General features: G+C 33.1%; 1 long non-coding RNA gene across 1 annotated transcript in view; it reads left to right on the forward strand.

Annotated features, from left to right (window-relative positions):
* Positions 1 to 3217: 3217 nt before the first annotated feature.
* Positions 3218 to 26503, forward strand: part of LOC115882588 — a 77041-nt gene continuing 53755 nt past the window's right edge. Inside the window, exon 1 of the long non-coding RNA XR_004050211.1 lies at positions 3218 to 3353. This is a non-coding gene — a long non-coding RNA (uncharacterized LOC115882588). The remainder of the gene's footprint in view (positions 3354 to 26503) is intronic.

A 26503-nucleotide genomic window follows, 5' to 3' on the forward strand; every position in this document is an offset into this window, starting at 1 on the left:
GTTAATAAGTTTGGACACAGGGTGTACGGAAAGGTCATGCTAGAGTGTACAATTTGCGCTATTTGATACAACTTTTTGTTCGCGGAGCAATTTCGTAGATGAAAAGTAGTACCAAATAGCGCAAATAGCGTGCTTCACGAACCATTAGTTTCAACTACCGTTAGTTTTTTTATAATACCATTATATCAATATAAGTTTGTGTATAATACCAATTACCAATATGCGGTTTTTTGCCTCGACTTTATTTTATTTCATTTTCAACTCTAAAACACATGATAGAAAAAAAAATGAACACTGGTCAATATTAATGCCGGGTTTATACAACATTTGCATAAGTCGTAATCATAATCACAGTCTTAATCATCGTCATAATCTCAACGCAATTTTAATGTGCGTTTATAGAACATAATTGTGATGAACATAATAATGTACGTTTATAGATAATAATTTTTATATCAGTGAAGTTGGGTAACATAATTAAAGGCTAAGTTCATGGTAGATGTCAACAGATTTATAAGAAGTGGATAGTTTAACTTTCATGATTATGACTATGATTGTGATTACGACTATGTAAACGTTGTATAAACCCGGCATAACTTGCGCAAAGACCTAATTATCACTTTAAAAAAATGTATCATTTTTAAATTTCAAGAAATCTTGAATTCAAGAAATCTTGCAAGACTTTTGAAATTTCTTGCATATTGTTACGTTTTTCGTCGGTTCCGTGTGGATAGAAAGTCACAATTTATTTAAACACTATTTATTTAACACTAATTAACAAAAACAATAACGATAAAAGACTTATAGAACTATTTACAAACGATTTATAACTAAGAATTTATTTTGAATTTTAGCGCGTCAACTGCACTTGTATATTTATAACTGCCCCCTGTAGGCCACTGCCGCCGGCTTTTATACCGACAGGTAAAGAACTCTAGAATTGTCCATAGATCGTTAGGTGCGTAGAGAAGGTTTTCGAATGTTCTCGTATGTACTAGTCCATTCCAGTGGGACTCGATTCTTCTCGAACGAATGAATCATTGCGGTGTCTATGCGATGTTAAGGTCATCCGAGGGCGGGCCATATTGTGAGGTTAGGTCGAGTCCACACCGGCCCGCAACAATATTAAAGTATTGTCTTGTCTTGAAATTCAAGACAAGAAATTTTGAAAGTCTTGTCTTAAATTTCTTGCAAAAGGCTTGGTCTTGCAAGACTTTTTCAAGACTCTTGTGCAACACTAATCCTAGTACATACTTTAAGTTTGCTCTTAAAGAAAATTCCCAAGTTTTTTATTCTAGGAGCTACATGTGCACGACGCATTATTGCCGAACCATGTATAGAATGTACCATTTAAAAAAATTGAGATTTTTTAATTATAGGTAGTTGAAATCTATAAATATATTTTGGCACCCTGTAGCATCTATTTAAAATATCTTTACATAATATATATTTTTCTTCATCTCTATGAAACTCCCATACTAAATTTTGGTAGTCTAACTTCATAAACAATGGCATCACTGACAATTTTTTACCACACTGAGAGAGAGAGAGAGAGAGAGAGAGAGATCTAACATTTTGTTTAAACACATTCAAATATTACAAAAACTATTAATTTTAGATATATACAATTATACAGGGTGTTTCAAAACAAATGCGAAAAACGTCAGGGGGTGATTCCTTGTTCAAAATAAAGGGTAGTTTGCTTTATAAACGTTGGGTCAAAAGTCAACCATTAGGGAGATATCGCGGTACAAAGATGGCGGAAAAATAATGTTTTTATTTTTTATCTTGAAAACGAAAAGAGATAGACTAATGAAATTTTACGGAAGCATTAGTGTTATGAAAACACACTTTCTGGTAATTTTTTCACTTTTTTAAAATGAGTGGAAGGGGTTGAAATAAACTACCCCTATCATTCTTGTTAATGAAATTTAAAGAAAAATCTTATCAAACACATGCAAAAAAAAATTAATTTTGATAGTTTAGTTTATTTAGAAACTTTTTTATCTCTTGTGTTTTTTTGGTAAAACTCACTGATTTGAAATTAAAAATAAAATGTAAAGCATTACATGTCAGGACAAAAAACATTTTTAGATAAAGAATCTAGTGGGCAGTTGTAATTTTTTAGGAAAAAATCTAGTCGGCCGCTGTCACTTTTAGGATGTTTCTAATATTGTTTTATTTGACATTACCCTACTGCAATACGTTATTATCTAGATTATTATTATTATCATTATTATCACTAGATTCTTAATCTAAAAATATTTTTAATCCTGACATGTAATGCTTTACATTTTATTTTTTAATTTCAAATCGGTGAGTTTTATAAAAAAAATACAAGAGATAAAAAAGTTTCTAAACAAACTAAACTATCCAAATTAATTTTTTTGTATGTGTTTGATAAGATTTTTCTTTAAATTTCGTTAACAAGAATGATAGGGGTAGTTTATTTCAACCCCTTCCATTCATTTTAAAAAAGTGAAAAAATTACCAGAAAGTGTGTTTTCATAACAGTAATGCTTCCATAAAATTTCATTAGTCTATCTCTTTTCGTTTTCAAGATAAAAAATAAAGAACATTATTTTTCCGCCATCTTTGTACCGCGATATCTCCCTAATGGTTGACTTTTGACCCAACGTTTATGAAGCAAACTACCCTTTATTTTGAACAAGAAATCACTCCCTGAAGTTTTTCGCATTTGTTTTGAAACACCCTGTATATAGAAAAGTTTTTTTACGCAGAATCTAAAAATAAAATAAAAATAGGGTGTTGCATTTAAAAAAAAACATATGTTATATCCGCCGCACTTTTTTGAAACATTCTGTATACACTGTAATCATTTTAAATGTGCATCTTAACCATTTCTATAACTTTTATATTGACATTTTTCTTGTAAACCTCGAAACAAATGAGATATTGAACTTTACTCTATCGTTGACTCACCCTGTACATACAGGAATAAAAATCGCACTGGTCACTTTTGTCTGAAACCCAAACCTGTTCCTGTTCCGTCCTTGTCCAACGTCCATCCTGATGTCCGGTAGTTCTTCCATCGTGAGAAACAGTCGAAGGAGCGAAAAGGGGTGCAAACCTGCCCTCGATTGTCCACATACAGCGGTCAAGCAACAATAAATCGCAACCCTCAACTTGTTTTTCTAGTTTCTCTGGCGATATATGGTAATTTTTCGATCGGCAGCCAGTTTGAAAATCTGTCTTTAGTCCGGCTTTGAATTTAGAATCGAGAACATCATCGAAACAGGACGGGACAGTCGAAATTCAAGTAGTTCAATCAAAATGTGATTTGTTACGTTTTTATACGAGTTTGGCGATATCTTCATTAGCATAAAATATGGGTAAGCATTAGTTATTGTATTAGAGTTATCCAACTCTTCACACTATACTCGTAATCTCTCCAATGACAAAACCCTTGAAAGTGATTGTCATTTTCTGTCATTTAATTCTTTAATTTCGAAGTATTTTATTTTATTTTACAAATGAATAAATTGGTACAATTTGAAATTAATATATTTTTATAATTTTTGTGAAACATGATTTCTTCAAAATATTATGAAAAAAAAAATATAATCAAGTTATTTTATTTCAAAAAAAATATATGTTAAGGTGTGTGTTAATAAAAACACCATACTGAGACTGGATGTGTTTCAAAAGTGGCTCACCCCTATAACTTTTTTATTTTCCAGATAAATCGAAATTTGGTATGCTAATTTTTGACATTTATTAGGATTGATTGACGTATTATATTGTTTTTGGTCACTTCCTGTTTCACCGGAAATGACTACCACTTTTGATTTTTAAATGGCACCCTCAGTATTTTGTTACTTTATTCGATAGAAAATAACACAATGAATAAAATGACATATCATGTGTCAACTTTTGACATTTCCGAATATAGTTTATTTGAAATTGTAACATGCGGTTCATAACGTCGACAATTTGACTCGAAATACCAAGTGTGTGGTACCAAATTATTCGTAAAAAAATGCTTTTTCCAAATATGCTAATGAGCCAGCCTCGTTCCATTTGAAAAAATTGAGATATGATTAAAAATACGATTTGGGCATATTTTAACCAGCCAGAAGAAGGCACTAAAAACATTGGATAACCAAATCTATTTTTCCAAAGTTCCTTGATTAAACATTATCGTTTTTAACACAGCCATGACACTCTATAGATTGTTGACATTAGAAAAGTTGACATATGATATGTCAATATATTGTCAGAGTGTCATTTTCTATCGAATAAAGCGAAAAAATACCGAGAGTGCCATTTAAAAATCAGAAGTTGTAGTCATGTTGTAGTCAATGTTGTAGTTCGCTGAAACAGGAAGTGACCAAAAATAATTGAATACATCAATGAATCCTAATTTATGTCATATGTTAACATACCAAATCTCGTTTTTTTATATGAAAAAATAAAAAAGTTATAGGGGATGAGCCACTTTTGAGATGCACCCGGTAAATAGACAAATAAAAAAGTTTTAATATTGTATAACACAAATAAAACAATTTTTTTTTATTAATAGTAATTTCAAAAATTTACAGACAAATTTATAACACTTTTTGAATGTTACCTTAAAAGTTGGTTTATTAACTTTAATGCTAATTTTTTTTAAACGATTTCCAATGACAATTTTTTCCAAATGACTGACATTACCACCATAAATACATGTTTTATACACCAAAGGTATTCAAACGCCTTCAAAATAGGATATAGGGATTTTCTTAAATATCTAGCCAAAGCTATTGCAAATCCAATTATCAAAAAAAGGTTACTTAATGAAAAAATACCAAGAAAACTAAGACTTTGGACCAATATTGAAAGGCACTATAGTATGCACAACAGCTGAAGAGGAAGTCTTTGGTCTAGGTGCTCGTACAAAATAAAAAGAAACACCTAGTATCTCTGTACAGTTTGTAAAAACAACAATTGGTCTACAGTGTTTAAGAAAAAGTACGTTTAAACTGCTGCGAGTACAAAAATATATGAAAATGTCACTTTTTTATATTTACTATATGTATTTTTTTAAATAACGTTTGATTACAGATTCATAATAGTTTCTATATTGTGTATATGTTGGAGGCCGATGCCGAATTCGGCCTATGAACGAAATAATTAGACATATGGCGATTATAATTAAATATACCTACCTATATCCACAAAGTTACGCGGAAGAGTTTTGATTGCATTGGTTTCAACTTCTATGCGGAAGGTGTTATTTTTTGTTGTTATATTATACCAAAAAAAGATTAACCCCCTCCGCAAAGAAGTTATATAAAGACTATTCATAACTACGAAGTTGCACGCATCTGGCAGGTTTAGTATGGACAAATCGCCGTATGTCTAATTATTTCGGACATAGTCCGAATTCGGCATCTGCCTTCAACATATACATATATTTTAACTCAATCATGTAAACTGAGATACAAAAACATTTAATTTTCTACCAGACTACTCTGTGTAGCCGTTGAGGGTTAAGACTCACCCTGTATATCTTTGAAAATCCTTTAGCAAAATTCCACACAATCTTAAGTGTTTTCTCTTGACGCCTGGCGGGAAATTTTAATAACATTTAACCGGGAATCAGCGATTTCCTATAAGGATCTAACGCAAATTGATTAAATTTCCCTGTAACCCCTTCGCAGCCTAATCACGTTAGAAATTAATTTTAATTTAATATCAACCGCCGAATTTTGTGCGAGGGGTTCAGTTCTGGAAAGACACTCATTATTGTACGATTTTCTCTCAATGGCGATGAAATTTCGGTTGGAAAGCTTGATAGTGGGAGGGGGGGGGGGTAGAAGGAACAGGTAACGTTTGGTACAGGAAATCTCATTCACTTGTATACAGGGTGTCCCAGGATGAGCGTGCCTTAGAAGTTTCTAGAACCACAATATCTAGATCGGAGATTTTTTGCACTTCATGTACAGGGTGGGGTCAAATTCGGCGCTTTTAAATGGAAACACCCTTTTCTATAGGAGATAGACGAAAACTAATATCGGTGTCTGGAGCTCAATTTTCATCAAAAACATGATGGTGAAAACCGCAAATCAATATCTGTTACCGTTTCGGAGTTACGGGGTGTTTTTCAAAAATGTGCATTTTTAACAAATCTCTGTAACTTTTTTGCTATGGAAAATTTTGTATTTCTATTAAAACATTTCCAAAGCACCTTTTTACGTAGAATTTAATGGTTTAGGTATAATTTTTTTAAAATTAATAATTTAAGAGTTATCAACAGAAAAATTGATTTTTTATTTGGGACATCCTCTATATTTTTAATTAACTGAAAAGAATTTAAAATTACCTTTCCAAAAATATAGCACACTTGATATTTTGTTATAATCCCCTTCGAAATACCGGAATTTTTAAAAGTTCACCACTTTTAACTAGTTGGCTTTGGACCCCTTATTGATGATATGCCCTTAATGGAACTCGAAAACATATTTTTCCAGCAAGACGACGCACCGCCTCTGAACGCTGAAGTTATCAGCAAATTTTTGCAGCCAATTTCAAGAATAATTGAATAGCTAACCTAGATCCCAGGCGTTGGCCGTCGGGGCCGCCTGACTTAGTGCCCATGGATCTTATCCTATGGATATATTTGCGGAAGAATAAAGGTTCCTTATTCTTCCGTATAATCTAGACAAGAATTAGAAATACTTAGCAGTCATGAGAGAGTATCTTTCACCCCCAATGAGTTAATGAATTCCTAGAGAAATGTCAAAAACTGCTTCGTCTGTCCATAACAGAAGACGGTCGATATGTCGAACACCTGTAGCAAAATTTCATGTCTTGGTTTGCTATTTATTTTTATTGTTATTAGATATAGTTTAAATGTGTTGATGTTGGTTAAATATATTTTAAATTATTATAAAATTCTCCATCTCTCATAGCAAATATTATTTTCGTTTTAATTGATGCTCACAGCTAGAATTTTTTTGCATTACAGCCGGTGCCGTTCAAAGCCTACTTATTTAAAGCGGCCGATTTTTTATATACTCTATATCTCGAAGAAGAATCGAGCAAAATATCAAGTGTGTTATATTTTTGGAAAGTCAATTTCAAATTCTTTTCAATAAATTAAAATTATACAGGGTGTTCCATATAAAAAAACAAATTTTCTGTTGATAATTCTTAAATTGTTAATTTTAAAAAAAATATACTTAAACCATTAAATTCTACGTAAAAAGGCGCTTTAGAAATGTTTTCATAAAAATACAAAATTTTCCATAGCAAAAAAGTTACAGCGATTTGTTAAAAATGCATATTTTTGAAAAACACCCCGTAACTCCGAAACGGTAACAGATATTGATATACGGTTTTCACCATCATGTTTTTGACAAAAATTGAGCCCCAGACACCGATATTAGTTTTTGTCTATCTCCTATAGAAAAGGGTGTTTCCATTTAAAAGCGTCGAATTTGACCCACCCTGTACATTATTTGCACGTTTTACAACGAGATCTATCGATTAAAAATATTTTCAATATGGTGGCACTTCCGGAAATACCGGAAGTTGACAGCAACTTTCTTATTTTAAATGGGTGCCCACATTTTTTTATTACATTCTTAAATTCTCTGTAAAATTCTATGAATATTGATGTTAAACACTTTATACCTAACATTATCCGTTTTTGAGGAAAAAAAATATTTTATATTTTTGTCAAAAAAATTTGTATAGCCCAAAAGTCAAATTTAGTGATTACCACAGCCACTGTGGTACAAAGAGAAGGCATGTAGCTATCTGTTTCAAAAATTAAATTGTTCAAATGTCATATAATAATGACGGTAGCTGTCATGGAATTGAGGGATTATAAAATTATCATAAATCATTTTTTTTCCAAATGGAACCCACTTTTTTTATTTCACTAATGAAAAGGTTTTCCAATTCGTTACTTTTTGAGTATACATGTTCCTATATCTAAAATAAATCGTTTTTAAGTTATTTAAAATTTAGTTTGAAAACGTATATTTTTCTTGATTTTATCTAGCTTCCTTTGACATTAAGTGTCAAACCATGGTACAAATAAAACAAGGTATGATCGATAGCGGCTCCAATTTCGTTAAGTTTGCGCATACCACCTGTGACGTCATACACCATACAAAAAAATATCCATATTGTTCAATTGCCACTAATAAAAAAAGACCTAAAATAGGGAAGAATTAGGACATAACCCCAAAAGTTATGTCAATCATCGAGCTTGACATTTGAAAAATTATTTTCACATTTATTGTGTCATCTGTTTGACAATTTTTTGACAATTTGAAATTGGCGCGCGGAACTTGCTGACCAATGGTGCCGTTTATCACCTGTGACGTAGTGACCAACCTGCGCAATATCATACCTTGTATTCTTTGTATCATGGTGTCAAACAGCCACACAATTTATTTCCATCTGTCAGAAAATAAATTATTTGATTTTCCTATATTACAAATACAGCCTACTAGGGTGGCTGCAACGACGTCCCGTAATCCTGCTGTTAAAACAAAACTAACCGGATTACGGGACGTCGCACAGTGGGGTATTTGACACAGATAGTTAATCGAACAATTCTTATGTAGACCTTAGATAAATTATTGCTATTTTCAATTAAAGAGGAAATAATATGAACAAAATAAAGGATAATTCGTCGATTTTAAAAAAAGAAAGAAAAATCACTGTTCCAGTGTTTCCACGGTCAATGCCACTAATACCAGTAGTAATATCGCAACTAATACTACTAATGACTGATCCGCGAGCAATGCCCATATACCACTAAAGTCGCTACTAATGCCAAATTGTGCTAAACTGCTAATGGCACTAATGCGATCGCTTTGTACACAACAATGCCATCACGGTTTACACCTCGCATTAGTATATCACTGATTGGCAAATTAGAGGAAACCAAGAATGTTTTTCTCATTTTATCAGCAAAGTCGCAAAAAGTCGCAGTATTTTATTTTACTGTACGAAAGCCCAATGTTTTCTAAGTAAAACGTATATAGACTTCTTCTTCTTCTTTCCATGCCGTCTTCTCATAGAAAGTTGGCGACCACTTTTCTAAATTCTTCTCTGTCTTTTGCAACATGGAACAATTCTCCAACGCCAAGATTTGTCCACTCTCTAATGTTTCGGAGCCAGGATTTTTTCTTTCTGCCGATACCCTTCCTCCCCTCAATTCTGCCCTGCATAATATTTTGTAACAGTAGATATTTGTCACTGCGTAATATGTGTCCCACGTAAGATGTTTTTTTCTTATCTTAATGATTGTGAGAAGTTTTCGTTTTCGGCCTATGCGTCTCAACACTTCGTCGTTGCTTATTCTATCAGTCCAAGGTATCTTCAGAATGCGCCCATAGAGCCACATCTCAAATGCTTCGAGCTTTTTAATCATTTGAGTCTTCAGCGTCCAAGTTTCTACTCCGTACATTAACACCGACCACACATAACACTCCACGAATCTCAACCTGATGACAAGGTTTAAATTTCTGTTTGTGAGCAATGTGGAATATTTCATAAATGCATTTCGAGCCATTTCAATTCTGATCTTAATTTCCTGATCAGGGTCCATTTCAGAATTTATGGTAGAGCCGAGATATTTGTATTTTTGGACCTGCTCTATTCGGTTCCCATTTACTGTCAGAATAGGGTTAATATTTGGGTTTTTGTTTATGACCATCATTTTAGTTTTCTGCGTGTTTATAGCAAGTCCCACTTCTTCACACTCTCGACTGACTCTTTCCAACAGGGTTTGAAGATCTTCTGCACTCTCCGCCATTATGGCAGTATCATCGGCGAATCTTAGGTTGTTAATCAATGTCCCTCCAATGTTTACTCCCTCAGGTCTCTCGTAAAGTGCTTTTGAAATACAAACTGAGAGTATAGATTGAACAGTTGTGGTGATAGAACGCAGCCCTGGCGAACTCCTTTTGAATCTCGACTTCATCAGTCTCGATGTCCCCAACTCGAACCACTGCCGTTTGATTGTAGTAGATATTTTTATTAATTGTATATCACTTGGGTCCAATTTGATGCTCTTTAAGTTCTCTATAAGTTTGTCGTGTTGGACTTTATCAAAGGCCTTTTGAAAATCAATGAAACAGACATACACATCTTTATTGTATTCTCTACATTTCTGTAGCATTACTGTGATGGCAAATAAAGCCTCTCTAGTTCCCAGACCTTCTCTAAAGCCAAACTGCGTCTCATCCAGTTGTTCCTCGCATTTTCGATATATTCTCTGTTGGATTATCCTCAAGAGTACCTTCAGAGTATGCCTCATCAAACTGATTAGCCGATACTCATCACAGGACTTGGGGTTGTTCTTTTTAGGCAGAGGGATGAAGACCGATTTAAGCCAGTCTTTTGGGATTTCTCCTGTTTCGTAAATTTTATTGAGCATTATTGTGAGTTGAGTTAAGTTTCTATCGTCTAAGGCCTTCAAGAATTCTATTGGTATATTATCAGGTCCGGTCGCTTTTCTGCTCTTTGATGTTTTTATAGCATACTCCACTTCGGGTATATAGACAATATGCTGAATTCTTCAAAATGCGCAACTAAATCTCTAAGTATAATAAAAATGTAACAAATTTAATCAAATTTTCTGAACACCTAACTTTTAGTTAAAAAAAAATCGTTAGTATAGAGAATATCAAAATAAATAATACGTTTTTGTAGAATACATACCTGCAGCTTGCTGAGCCATTTTCAATCAAAACAATAATATAAACGTAAAAAGAGCACAAGAACAACAACAATTTATAATTTTAAACATAAAATTTGGCCATTTACCTCTTATCTGTGAGAAGTAACAACTTTGACGTTTCGTTGAAACAAATGAATGCAACTAAACACACCCATAGCAATGTCATTCATGACAGAGATGATTTAACTTATTATTTATCTTTTTTTGGGAAATCTTAAACACATTTGCTTTTTCGAATTTCGATCAATCAATCTTTTTCATGCTAATACTCCACCGTGCGTCGTTGCAGCCCCTGTACTGGGCAGTTTATTATTATGGCCCTAAATCAAGTTAAAACATAGAGGCTTTGAACATAATTTCGATTTGAACATAATAAATAATATTTTTTTGGTGTAAACAGGTTTAATTTGCAAAAGACACTTCCAGACATTTTCCTGCATCTTAAAGATGGCGCTCTGTACCATGTTTTCCTGCTTCGAACTAAGCCGGTACACGAACAAGATGTTGCCAATTAACAAAACTCCAAAGCAAACACCTCAAAACGTAACTTTTTGTGTACTTTTCGCCAAAGTTGTGCCGGTTTAGCGTCTGCCAGCCGGGCTATCCAACCTAAGAGAAACAAACTTCCCCAAAATAAACAGTAATTTCCTTACCAAATTACCAGCCTTATTTGCGGAAAGGAACCATTTTCCTTGCTGGGAATACATAAAATTACTATGCGTTGCCTGGCAAACTCACGAAAGTACGGAATTACTTTTCTTATTTCCATTGGCGGCACTGCGTAGTATCCGAAATCTCGACAGAAATTCGTAAAAATTACTTGGGCAATGAAAATAGAGTCCATTCTAACGTTAGACTAAATTGTGCTCAATGACCCAACTAGCATTTGGACGTTATCTAACGTCGGGTAAACGTCGCGTTCAATAAACCCGACGTCGGGTACCAACGTCGGTTCGACCGCCTGACGACCCTTATTTGCAAATAAATAGGGAATACAGATTCGGGTCGCCTCGACGTCGGTATCTGACCTAATAGGGAATGTAATTCTACCAATTACCAACGTCATATTACGTTGGATTTTAGTTACTTAAAATTCGTCGCTAAGCACTTACGTTACGTTTGGTTTTCATATTCGCTACCAAGAATACATAAAAACCTAACCAAACTACCTAATTACAAATGGATTCATAATCACTCCTCGAATATAACTATAAGTGCCTATCTAATTTCATATTATAATAATTCTGAATCATTAATCCAGACATCAGTTTTGTCAACGGAAGTCACTTTCTTGATATATTTGATTAAAATACTCCGGAAAACAACGAGCGCCTTCAAAATTAGGTAGATTTATGAAATAAAAATATCTATAAAAAAGTAACTCACAAAATATTTTTACGTCGGGTACCAACGTCGGTTCGACCGCCTGACGACCCTTATTTGCACCTAAATGGGGAATACAGATTCGGGTCGCCTCGACGTCGGTATCTGACCTAATAGGGAATGGAATTCTACCAATTACCAACGTCATATTACGTTGGATTTTAGTTACTTAAAATTCGTCGCTAAGCACTTACCTTACGTTTGATTTTCATATTCGCTACCAAGAATACATAAAAACCTAACCAAACTACCTAATTACAAATGGATTCATAATCACTCCTCGAATATAACTATAAGTGCCTATCTAATTCCATATTATAATAATTCTGAATCATTAATCCAGACATCGGTTTTGTCAACGGAAGTCACTTTCTTGATATATTTGATTAAAATACTCCTGAAAACAACGAGCGCCGTCAAAATTAGGTAGATTTATGAAATAAAAATATCTATAAAAAAGTAACTCACAAAATATTTTTTTTTTATTTTCTAGCTGGTTTAATCATAAAACTGTACTATGGTTCCCCCCAAACTCAAGTTTATCAATATTATTCTACTAGAAATCGAAATGTTAATATAAATTTTAAAAACAAAAAACGATTTTAATTAGTTTGCATTAGTTTTTTGTGGGTGTTGGGGGTTGATAAGGGGGTATGGGAAGGGGTTAAAAATTTTAAAAAATCGTAACTCCAAAATTACAGTAGCTAGCGAAACGCGGTTTTCAATTTAAGGTTAGGAATAATATTTGCAACAAAATTTGTAATAACATCAATATCAGTCAAAGTCGCAGTTTTTGAGATTACTTTTACTTTGAAACAAAAAGAACGGCCTACCAACTTTTTATTAATATATTTTAGTATGGGCGGCTATACGTGCCACCCGGCGCCAATTTCTTTGTAATTGAGCTTTAATTTCTTTATTATTAATCCGGTAAATCACGGAGATAAACAATTGTGATTGATTACAATTTTATTTTAATATGAAACTTTTGAGCAACATTCTGAGAATTCGAATAATGAATTGAATAATGACAAGACAAGTGACATCTGTCTAAAGAAAAATAGCGATTTAGAGTGACAACTTGGTTATGTAAAATTTAGATTGACTATTTTAATTATGCAAAAGAAACACATATTCTATGAGGGTAGTGGTTTCCTAACGATTAACATTACTTTAAAAATAAATCCCCGATATAGATAATGAACAAAAACATTTAAATAAAAACAGACCACACAAACAAATTATTGGTTAATAGCAGTTACTAGTAGTCAGAGATATAGATGTAGAGACAGTGTCCTACTGTTAAGAACCCCGTGGTAATGCAAAGATTGTTCTTACTTTAATCAATGATTTTTTTTTTATTCTTGAAATCCTGTAAAATTTCTTCAAGTGTCTTAGACCAGTGGAGGTAGAGTGGGAAGATACGTAACCGAATGAGCAAATTCGTGATAAGGCATGATTTGATTTCTCTTTACGTCTCAAGTGCTGTACGGTGATGACACCAATCGTTCTGCGGCCAACGCATAAAACACTCATTTTCTCTAATTCGGCCAGCGAAAGAATATTGAAGACGGTGTGGAACACTAAAGTACAGTGTTGCCATATTAAAAAGTGTAGTATCTGTAATAGGTTTGACGAAAAATGCGCCTTTATGTATTGAAAATTATTTCGTATTAAAGAAAGAATAAACAATAAAAATAAAAATTATTTTATAAGTACTGAATATTTTGTATGATCGAAAAAAAGTCGTTTGGTTGGCTTGGAAATGACGAAATATTGACATTTACCATAATATTTTACATATAAAACAACAGCGATCTTAATTACCAAGCCAACTCTGACACTGTTCTTTGTTTAATCATATAATATTATATTAAATTGTTTGATAGTAGAAAATCCTCATTATTAACGTACAAAATCCCTAAATCTACAGATTAATCCGTAGTTCTGGCAACACTGTCTCCGGCAACCACTCACTCTGTCGATTGAAAGCAGAACTATGGTACAGTATTTTTTATTCGCTGCGCTGTAAACGACAAAGCGCGCAGCGGCGCAGAGCTCAACTAAATCTTGGACAGGTTTTGTGCCACGAAATCGTCCATAAGGTTGCGCATCTTCTTATTTCTTCACTCAACGGTTAAACTAACAGAAGAACCGCTAGCAATTTTAAATCATACAGTAATTAGCAAAAACAACACTCCAAAGAATTAAGTTTTTAGAAGAACTAATATTTTTTTCCCAAAATCTATTTCTATACAGGGTGGTCCAATTTTTTTGTCCGTTCCTGTGTAAAACTACTGAGTAAAAAATATACATATATAAAAAAGGTATCTCGGTAATCTCTACTAGTAATGGTTCTCGAGTTCGGTTGCTCGTGATGATTTTTATCAACAGACATTTTTAAAGAGACGTAAAAAATCAAGTTTTTTGAGACGTAAAAAATCACGGGAATGCATATTTTTTCACTTAGTAGTTTTATACAGGTACGGTCAAAATGTTATTACTCTTCAAAACAGTTAAAACCATAGACTTAAAATAAAATATAGACTGAGCATCTCATTCATAAATAGCTGGAACATGCGGTCAGACACTGTCTTGTTATTGTTGTGTTATTGTTTTAGGTTATAACGAGTGCGACACGAGCGATAGATAGGTTGTCTCTGTCGTAACGGTCGTTCCCTGACGACTCTGCCGAGAAACACAACACTGTCTTTCGTTTCTCAAGTACACCTGAACTCTCCGTATCAAAGCCGGGTAATTTTTTATTTTAATGAAGCTATAATTAAATTAAAAATATATCGTATTTAAACTTTTTTATATTTTATTAAGATTTAGGACAGGTTTTTAAATAAAAGTTTAGAAAAACAATTTAGAGTCCAAAAAGGATAAAAATAATAAAATACACGTTATAGAAGAAATGTTATAATCGAAATTAGGTAATTTTTGAAATTAATAATAAATTATTAATTTTAGTCAAACATTTACAACCCCTAATATTAATCAAAACAGGATCTATTCCACAGATATAATAGAATCGGCGACAGGGAGAGAAAAAAAATATGATTGTTGTAATTTTTTTTTCTGGTTAAGTGATGTCTTATTATGTAAATTAGAGAAAACATAAATCTGTTCCATTAAAGCAAGGAAGGTGATAGGAAGTGAATAAAATAAAAACTACATTTATTTAACTCGGTACTGTCTTTATTATACCGGGTGCGTCTCAAAAGTGGCTCATCCCCATAATTTTTTTATATTTTCAAATAAAAAAACAAGATTTAGTATGTTAGTATATGAAATAAATTAGGATTGATTGACGCATTCAATTGTTTTTGGTCACTTCCTGTTTCACCGGAAATGACTATGATATGTCATTCTATTCAGAGTGTCATTTTTTATCGAATAAAGTAGCAATATACCGAGGGTGCCTTTAAAAATAAAAAGATGTAATCATTTCGGTAAAACAGGAAGAGACCAAAAACAATTGAATACGTCAATAAATCCTAATTTATGTCATATACAAAAACTGATACAAATCTGTTTTCTTATCTGAAAAAATTAAAAAGTTATAGGGGTAAGCCACTTTTGAGACGACCCGGTATTTTAAAAAATATTGTTTCATAATGTAATATCATTTTAAAATTCTTGTATGTTATTTTAGATTCTGAAGATAATTTTAGAATAAACCGGAATATATTTTTAATAAAAACATTATTAATTATTAACAGGGTTATAATTATGATTTTGTTACAATGTAAGTAAGTAAATAATGTAATGTAAAAGAAAAAATTCAGATTTTACATTTTACTAAAATATTATCTAAATAAGCGCCTTTCTACAACAACGCCACTGACTGCCAATGGGTAAATTGAGAGTTGCCTACCGGTCAAAAGTCGTTTCAAGACTTAAATGGATTATTTAAGTCAAATTTCTGGCAAATTTGGTTTGCGAACCATATTTTATAGTTTTTGAACAGAAAAAGTCAATAAAATAAACACTTAAGGACTACAAGCTAAGAAAATGCGATAATACACACGGGGAGATAGCGGAAACAAAGCTTTACCGCACACGTGCGACACGTACTACAAGGTATTAAATGAATGAATAGGCTCCCTCGCCTCTAATCGGTGTTGTCATATTGTCAAGAACTTATCCTTATTAAACAGTATCCGACTTATAATTTAGTAGTATAAGGACTATTTAATACATCTATGGAATATTAAAACCTACTTTATTAAACTGTAGTATTAATATCTCAATATATGTGTATAACAAGAAAAAAAATATTGATAATATTAAAGACGTGACAACATAGGCTGGATGAGGAAGGCTCGGTCGACTGTACCCAGAAGTAAACATGTGTACAAAAAAGGTTGTTTGTCCGCGTTGAGATGTAAATAGTGTAGTCTATATTTTATTTTAAGTCTATGGTTAAAACACATATAGGTGGCGCCCCCTACAAATAGGAGTCATACTGGCATCAAAATAAAATTTACTATGTCAAAAAACCAATTTTCATCCAAATATTGACGTTACTTCGGTAATTATTTGGAAAAAATCGAAATAAAAATGAAACTTCTGCACCCTCTATCATCGAAACTAAGCATTTTAGAACATATATTTATACGAACTGTTTTACTTATTTTTATTTGCAGAATATGCTGTCGAAGTTTCCGAAATATAGTTCGGACCGCCCTGTATTTGAAAACTACTTAAAATTTCCTACTAATACTGTAAAATTCATAATTTTATTTCCAAGTTCAGTATTTTTTGAAAACGGTGAAAGACAAAACATCAAAAAAATCGTCAATTTTTGTTTATCAAGACCTGGTCCAAAAGAACTACGCTCCTGACTTTCGTCTTTCATTTATTCCCAGATTACGAATATGAGAAATAGACGAAAGGCGAAAGCTACGTAGCTCCATCTCGTTTCGTTCCGTAGCCGAAGCCGGAAAATGGCGTAGCTTCCTTTTCTCAAACAGAACGACAATTTTCTAGGAGTTATAAACGAGAGTATTAAGAGGTCTATACCTTTCCAGAGAGGAAAGAAGTGATTAATGTGTATATACAGATACACCGTTTTTTGTATTTTTTTTTAATTTAATAATTTTCCATATCATCACTTGCTTGTATAGAGAAATAAAAAAAAATTACAAAGTTACTCAAGCATAGAATGCTATTTTATAGGTTTTTGAAATAAAACTTTTTTTAATTTAATAGCTATTAGTAAGAAGTTTCATTTCGAATATGCTCACATTGTGCACACGCAATTTTTTTTACCTTTTTTTGGTTTAGATTCCTGCGTAGATGTTCATCGTTTGCTTTGTCATCGGATGTTAGTTGCAGCCACGGGGAATACTTGGAAACAAGGATAGTTTTCTTGGGTCTATTGCCTCTGAAAGAGATAGTGTTCTCCACATAATATATGTCTCAAATAGGATATTTTCCCTTCTTGGCTTGATTTCGAAGAGTTCACTTTCTTCTAGACCAGCTCTCCACCCAGGACACTCCCAGCATTTCTCGTAAGGTCTACATTTTTTAATTTTCGCTGATCCACAGTTATATATACAGGGTTTGGTTTGGTTTGGTTTCTTTTGGACATTTTTTTTTCAGAAAATTCAAAAACACGTCAATTTTGTTTGTGATGGGGACAACTTTTGCCTCAAAAGGATACATTCCTTCCTTCAATTTGCTGTTTTTTCTTATTATTTCTAGATGTTTACGCATTTTTTCACTTGCCACAAGGCTGAACGGTGAGGTGCGGTAGTTACTAGATAACTGTTCTGTGACTTGTGCGTTTAAGTTTTTCTCAATGTCGTTAACCTTTTTAACAATTATGGTGTACTCACTTGCAGAAAAAGTAGAAATAATGGAAATTTATTTTAAAAATAATGAATGTATCGGGTTGCGCACATATTCAATGAACGCTATCCTGACAAACACCTTTATGGCAAAATTGTTCGCGAGTTAGTAGCAAAATTTCGCGAAACTAGTTCCGTTATGAATAAAAAAAAGGCAGAGGGAAAATCCTGTAGTAAATGAAGCTATGGAGGTATTCGTATTGGGCCAAGTTGCCATGGATAGTACGCTGAGTACAAGAAAATTAGCCAATAAGACCGGCGTGAATCGTACAAGTGTCCAAAGGATATTAAAAAAAAACAAGTTCAAAAAATGAAATTTCTACACCCTGTATCTCCGAAACTAAGCATTTTAGGTACCATACATTTTTATACAAACTTTTTAACATATTTTTATCTGCAGAATATGCTACCGAAGTTTCCAGAATACAATTTGGACCACCCTGTATATTCAAATTTTCGTACAGTAATAAAATAATTTTAATAAATAATAATCATTTTACTTCTAAACTTCTTACTTTTTTTTAGAAAAAAAAAACAAGATGGCGTCGTAACTGTCGAAATTGACGATTTACTATCTTCAAATACGAAACAGAAAAATTATAAATTTAGTGAGACACTTAAAATGTACAAAAAAACTATTTAGCTATCATAATTGTACATAAAAAGCAGCATTGATTATAGGACTTGATCCAACTGTAGGTATTTCTTAGCATTTTTCTGTGGTTCTTTCATTTTCTTTTGTCTTTGTGCCAACTCTCCCGTTTGTCAATCGCCGATATATTCGAGGCACGCTTTTACAAATTGTTTAATTAAATCAAGGGAGGCCTCCGTCTTCTGTTTCCAAAGCCATCGTCGTCTTCGTTGTCGTCGAATGTGTCTGCAAATACCCGTACAAAATTCAGTTCCACCCGTACAAAATTCAGTTGGTACAAGAACTCAACGAAGACGATTTTGATCGTCGCTTGCAATTTTGTGAAACTATGAGTGAACGAGTGGCGAATGATAATAATTTCCTATTTAATGTGTGTTTTTCGGATGAGTGTACTTTCTTTTTGAACGGTGTAGTTAATCGGCACAACTGTCGGTACTGGGGTGAGGACAACCCCGGGGTTTTTCACGAGGTGCACACACAAAACCCTCAGAAATTGAACGTGTGGGCTGGTATTTTTGGATATTCTATTTTAGGTCAGTTTAACGATATTGAGAAGAACTTCAACGCACAAGTCACAGGACAGCTATCTAGCAACTACCGCACCTGATCGTCCAACCTTGTGGAAAGTGAAAAAATGCGTAAACATCTAGAATTTTTAGGATTTAGAATGAGTGGGAGGGGGGTTAATCACTTCGAGCTTACAGATCCATTGTGTCCCCCTTTCTTGAATCATAACTCATCATACAGTCCCAGGGCTTTGACAAAAGCCAGTATCTGGGACGGTTTTATAGAGGGTAGTTCTCCATCTCCAATATCAGTCGTACCAAAATTCATGGCACGAATGGTTGTCGTCTCGGCGCACTCAGTGATGAGGTGTACTGGTGTTTCACCATCTTCCCCACAGAATCTGCATTCGCCGTTTCTTCTTAGTTTCAATCTACTGAGGTGTTCATTGAGGAGACAGTGTCCTGTTAAAACCCCGTGACAATCCGAAGATTGTTCTTACTCAGACCTAGGAAGATCTGTGATTTTTATTGATCATAAGCCCTCAGAAACTTCTTCGAGTGTCCTAGACCATTGCAAGATTTCCATTCCAGGTTGCGGATGGAATCTTCCAAGTTCTTGAGTTCCTCCTTGAGTTGGTTACCACTTGGAAAGCAGAACGGTTCTGGTCCAGTTAGTGGAGTGTTCGCTCCTTTTCTACCTAGATTATTTGCTTTTTCATTGCCTTTTATCCCTTGGTGAGCAGGCACCCAGTGTAGGAGGACTTTGTTTTCTTTGCCTAATTTATTCAGCTTCTCTATGTATTCTTTGACCAATTTCGAATTGATTGAGACTGAGTTGATCGCCTTTAACGCTGCTTGACTATCAGATAAGATGGCTATTTCTTGTTTCCGATAGTTCCTATCTAAGATAAGTTGTACGCATCTCTCGATAGCGTAGATTTCTGCCTGTAGGATACTAGGGTAAGTGCCCATTGGTTCGGAGTAATTAGCTCTCGGCCCAATCACTCCGATCCCTGTTCCCGTATTGGTTTTGGAAGCATCAGTATACCAAGTTATGGTATGATCTTTTAACTGCTGGGCAAGCGTTTCGCTCTTCCAATCCTTCTTATTGCTCAATACTACATTGACATGTTTGTCAAAGTTGTACGTTCTTGGCATATCGTCCACTGGGAGTTGCATGAGTTGTATTTCCTTTTTGAGGGTGTTCCAAGCCCCTGATCTGACAATTCTCCCAGTACTAATTCCGTTAGTGACCATTCTAATCATTGTCGCATTGGCATATCTACCAATGACAATGTGCAGTGGTGTTAGATCTAGAATGACCTCCATTGCTGCTATTGGACAGGTTCTCATGGCTCCTGTGATGCAAACACATGCTAGTCTCTGGACTTTGCATAGGTTTAGCCTTGCCGTCCGTTGCTCTAGTTTTGTGTACCAGGCAACTGCTCCATAAGTAATCATGGGTCTTACTATCATGGTATACATCCAGCGCAAAATGTTAGGGGAGCAGCCCCATCTATTTCCGGCCAGTCTTCTGCATATCATGAGAGCCTTTATGGCTTTGCTGGTAGTGTTCTTAATATGCCTGTTCCACAGGAGTTTACTGTCCAGGGTCATTCCCAGCGTAAACATCTAAAAATAATAAGAAAAAACAGCAAATTGGTCGGAGGAATTTATCCTTATCATTTACTCTGATAAATGTTTAAATAAACTTTTCAAATTTCAATCCTTCATATTTTCTCAATGACTCGACCGATTTTCAAAAAACAAAGCGGGGAAATATAGAGAATAGAAAGCTCTTTTCATTGCGGTGCCACTTGACCCCCCTTCCCATTTGAAAAAAGTTGGGGAATGACACCCCCGCTTAGAGGGTTGAAGATTTTGCAATCATTTTTGGGGCGAAAGTTGTCCCCCTCACAAACAAAATTGACGTTTTTTTTTAATTTTCTGAAAAAAAAATTACCCTGGCCGTTATACCTTGAGGAACGTTTTCGATGGGCCACCCTGTACAGTTTACTGCACTATGGGTCATACATTTTGGGTATTCCCAATATTGGCTCTGGGTCAAGATAGCATTCCCATAACTCTTGCATGGCTAGTTTGTCGAATTTTTCATTGCCTTTGATGTGTAGGTGCTAGATTTAATAAAACATTTTTTTGTGATTTTTTGTTGGATATTTTCTGTTCACCTTTGTCTGTTATGCAAAGAGAATTGGGGATTATGAAAGAGTTAGATACATTTCTTCATCTTTGTTCGGTCTATGTACTTATTGTTGTTTGTTACACTATTTTGTAATTTTTTGTTATATTTAACTTTATAGACTATTTAGGTTAGGTTTGATTTTTGGTTTTGTTTAATTTAATTAAATTTGTGTTATTGTTATAATTAAGTTTATAATGTACCCTGTTATTGGAATGTGTCTGTTGTGGGTTAAATATAAATAAATAAAACACATCAAAACGCTCAGGACTTACGACCGAGATACGAAACTGATATCGGCAGATGGAGACTTAACCTCTGTAAAACGGTCTCAGATACTGGGTTTTATCAAAACCCTGAGACTGTACAATGAGTTACAACTAACTATTGCTATTTTTTTTCAAAAAATCTTTTTAAAAGTAAGTTAGTTATTCCCTTCAAGGGTAAGAACCCTTAAACCTCCACCACCCCTCGCATCCCAAGCACCGCCGAAATTATAAAGGTTTCTGCTGAAAATTCGAACTTATTCTCGGAGATTTGCGCTGCTGGGGGGCCGAGGGGGGGACCGTAATCGTCGCCGCCGACTCTGCGAACCACCCGGGCCAATGGAAATCTGAGGATTTTAATTGCATCTTACGTTGCTTTTGTTTCCTCTCCCTTTGAGTTATCACCGGGAGAAGGAGGTGGAGTGAACCGGGGGAGGTGCGAAGGGGGGAGAAAATGAGGGGGTGGGGTGTGAGGGTTTGTTTTCGGAGTGGAGGAGCGACGGGCATTATGAAGGAATTAAGGTGCGAGGGTAAATAGGGGGTTTGGAGTAATGTTTTTTTAGCTAAATGGTGTCTTGAAGTATCTCTGGACTTTTGGCCATTGAAAGAGAATTCTAGAAAATAAACGGAACTTTTATTACAGAAAAAAAAACAATATTTTTAAACAAACCAAGAATATGAAAATTCTTGAAAATATATGCTTTCATCAAAAATATTTTTCTCTACTTAAGACATTATTTTTGATAGAATATATATGATAGAAAAATCTATTTCTAAGAGATTTACTAGTTTTAAAAATATATGCTTTTAATGAACAAGTCTGGTATTGCTCGTTATAGTTACATTTTTTTATATGGGGTGTCCTAGAAATAAGTGATCTCGATAAAAGAAACATATCTTCTTTTTATCGTTTTTCAAAACAAAATAACGTTTGTTAGTAATAACGTTTTGAGTTATTTTATTTTAAAAAATTCCAAAAAAATTATTTTTTGCTAAAATTTTGAAAACCACTGGATCTTTTCTGGATTTTTTTTCTTATAAATTTAATGTAATACCTATGTTGCCATATTATCATGAAATTAAGTTTTTTAACTAAAAACTAAAAAAAAATCAAAATAAAACACTAAATCACCACAATACACCAAAACACTTTTACTTTTACACTGGACGCGCGTTTCGCTAACCATGTTAGCATCATCAGCAACTAAGTTTATAATCATCTGCTGATGATGCTAACATGGTTAGCGAAACGCGCGTCCAGTGTAAAAGTAAAAGTGTTTTGGTGTATTGTGGTGATTTAGTGCTTTACCCTCAACTGTAATAAAAAAATTTCGAATTTTCTAATTTTTTTTGCGAAAAAAACCTAATAGGAGTGTTTTTGGGGTTGAACTATACTAGCAGTTAAAATACTTGTATACCACCCTATATAAATACAGGGTGGTCCGGTGGTTTATACCACCCTGTATAAATACAGGGTGTTCCGAACTGTATTCCGGAAACTTCGCCTGCATATTCTGCGAATAAAAATAAGTAAAAAAGTTCATATAAATATATCTCCTAAAATGCTTAGTTTCGGAGATACAGGGTGTAGAAGTTTCAATTTTATTTCGATTTTTTCCAAATAATTTCTGAAGTAACGTCACTATTTGGATGAAAATTGGTGTCTGGGAGTTTTTTGACATGAGAAATTTGGTTATAATGTCCATATGACTTCTATTTATAGAGGGCGCCACCTACATGTGTTTTAGCTGTTTTCTGAGTGAAAAAATGTACATTTCTGTGATTTTTTACGTAAAAAATGTCTCTTGGTAAAACTCGCTACGGGTAACCGTTCTTCAAGATATTAAGAATGTAAATAGTCAGTACAATTCATTATTGACAAAAAATAAACATGTTGAATAGATAGTTATTTGAATGATAAAGGAAACTTTTTATTTTTTTAAATTAATCATAACTTTTCTTCAAAAAAATGGTTATAAAACAGTTCCTGAAACAACAAAATTTGAAAACAACTTTTCAAATGTATTATTTCATACAAATAACCACTTAGTCAACTTGTTTTATTTATGTCAATGATGACCAGGTATTGATAATTTAAAGTCTAAATATCTCAAGAACCTTTTTTGCGTAAAAAACGTCGTATATGTATATGTTTTACTCAGTAGTTTTATACAGGTACGGACGAAAATTTACTACCCTTCAAACCAGTTAAAAAATATGTAGGTGGCGCCGCCTACAAGTAGGAATCATATTGACATCAAAATCAAATTTATCAAGTCAAAGAACTCCCAGACACCTATTTTCATCCAAATATTGACGTTACTTCAGAAATTATTTGGCAAAAATCGAAATAAAAATGAAAATTCTACACCCTGTATCGCCGAAACATGGCCGAAACTAAGCATTTTAAAACGTACATTCATACGAACTTTTTTACTTATCTTTTTTACCTGTAGAATACGCTGCCGAAGTTTCCAGAATACAATTCGGACCACCCTGTATATTCTAATTTTCATACAGTAATAAAATAACCATTTCATTTTACTATTTTTTAAAAAAAATCAAGATGGTGTCGTATCTGTCGAAATTGACGTTTTACTATCTTTAAATACGAAACAGAAAAATTACAAATTGAGTGAGACATTTATAATGATTTCCCTGTTCAAAAAGAAAAAAAAATATTTATCTGTCTTCAAAGAGTAGATAAGACAAGAGACGACAGTTCGCGCGGTACCTTTCATGTTTGAGTGGTGGGGAGAGTGACCTCGTCTCGCTTGTCCCTTTAAATTTTCGTAATTTTTTCGCGGGAAATTTAAAATAGACTATTATTAAAACTTGCCTGTATAGCTTATAAATAGTTACTGTATGGGTAAAGAAATAAATAGAAACGAAAAAAAATGAGTTTTCTAAATATTATATAAAATAAATTATAATTAGAAACATATTTGTCAGGGAATAAAGATAATAAAAGCAATATTTTGTATATCGTTGGTAAACAAGATAAAGTGACCAAGTCGATTTGTAAGAAGTGTTTTATTTACGTGTATTTTTTTTACATATGGACTATTACAATGAACACACAATAGATCTATAAGGTCGCGGTGATTAACTCCCCTCCATTCTACAATATCACAATGTGGAGTTTATGTACAAAAAAATAGAGTTGCTCAATTTTTTTTGTAAAAATATATTACAAGCTTCTAACCATGTCTTCGATCTATGGATTACATTTAGTTTAATAACATAATTATATAGTATATTTCTATAAAAATACTTTTCAGGATCCTTTGGAAACGAGTGAAATATTATGTTTGTCGAAGAATAAGACCTATTTTTGCAGTCTTTATAAGCACACACATTGCCACCATCTCGTCTTTTCCTGCTACTCGTGTCCTGTTCAGTATTCATATTTAACAATAATTACAAATTAGTAAGCAACAAAAACGATACTAAAATTAAACCTTAAAAACTCTCAAAACGATAATATATCGAAAAACTCTGAAACACACACTTTAAAGGCAAAATGCAAGAAACAACTAATCAGATTTGTTTATGTTTAAGCCTGATTAGCACAGCTAATTAGCGTCCTAAAATCATAGGTTAGAATAAATAAAATACGCCGTTGTCAGATTTTATCGTTTATCTTTGAAATCGATCAACTTAGTCATTCTGTTTCTTTGATATTATCAGTACATTACGAAAAAAGAACCTAAACCAACCTAAACTAAAAATTTACATTTCCGTATTAACATACGTTACTTATATTCTTCTTATATTATTAATTTATTTTCAGAAAATCTTGTTTATTTTTTTAAATCTCTCTCGCGAAATTCGACTTCTTTGTTCACTGTCGTCTCTTGTCTTATCTACTCTTTGCTGTCATCAGAAAATAGGTACATTAAAGAAATGCTAACTTCATGTTAAAAAATGGAAACAGACGCCACCTGGTGCAGCCTGGCAGTACTAGCTAAATTGAGGGGAATTGGAGGGGCGGGGCTTAAAAGAGGGGAAATTTTTTAAAAAATATTTTTATAAGTATCACTGATTTACTGTTTAAAGTTAATAAACATATTTTTTATTACTTTAATATAATTTAAAATATTAAAAAATATGTCTATTAACTTTACACAGCAAATCAATGATATTATTAAAGACTTATTATTTTCAGAGAAAATTCATAGTAAATAAATTACACATTTAGTAAACAATATCATTTATTTTTTAGAGCTGCGATTTATATTACAATAATATTGAAATATATATATTTTTTAATAATGAAAAAGAATATCCCGGAACCTGAAAAATAAAGATGATCAATTAATGACTTAAATTAGTTCAAAATACATTTTGCAAATAACTAGGGAATAGGAAAGATAAACATACTATTAAAAATACATTTTAGTAGTATGTTATCATCTATTTACTGATAATACATAAGTATATAATAACATGCATAAGGCACTATGATACAACTACCTAGTAGTTGTATCAAAATAACACACTAATATCACAAAAAATATGTGCTAATTTAAATTCCTTTAATGATCTAATGAAACACTATCTATAGCCTCAATACATGCCATTCCAAAGGCAAAAAAACTATTATACCAAATAAATATAAGCTGAATAAAACATAAACCAAGCCAACGTGCATAAAAAACCAAAAAATGCATCAAAAAATACTTTTATCAGATCATACCCTTGGATATATTATGTATTTTATATATCGCACATCCCGTTCAAAAGTTTACTAACTCAAAATAGAGAATATAGAGAACATTGTCAAGAGAAGTAAAAGAAAATTTAAGTTAAGGCAATATGCTCCTTTTTGGATATTAATGGCCAAATAATATAATGTTGATTTAATAAAATTTTACTGGCATCCTTCTGAGGTATAAATCAGATTAAAAGGACATTGTTTTTGTAATAATTG

This window comes from Sitophilus oryzae, unplaced genomic scaffold (genome assembly GCF_002938485.1).
Source record: "Sitophilus oryzae breed Bouriz unplaced genomic scaffold, Soryzae_2.0 scaffold_1789_pilon_pilon, whole genome shotgun sequence".
Classification (NCBI taxonomy): Eukaryota; Metazoa; Arthropoda; class Insecta; order Coleoptera; family Curculionidae; genus Sitophilus; species Sitophilus oryzae.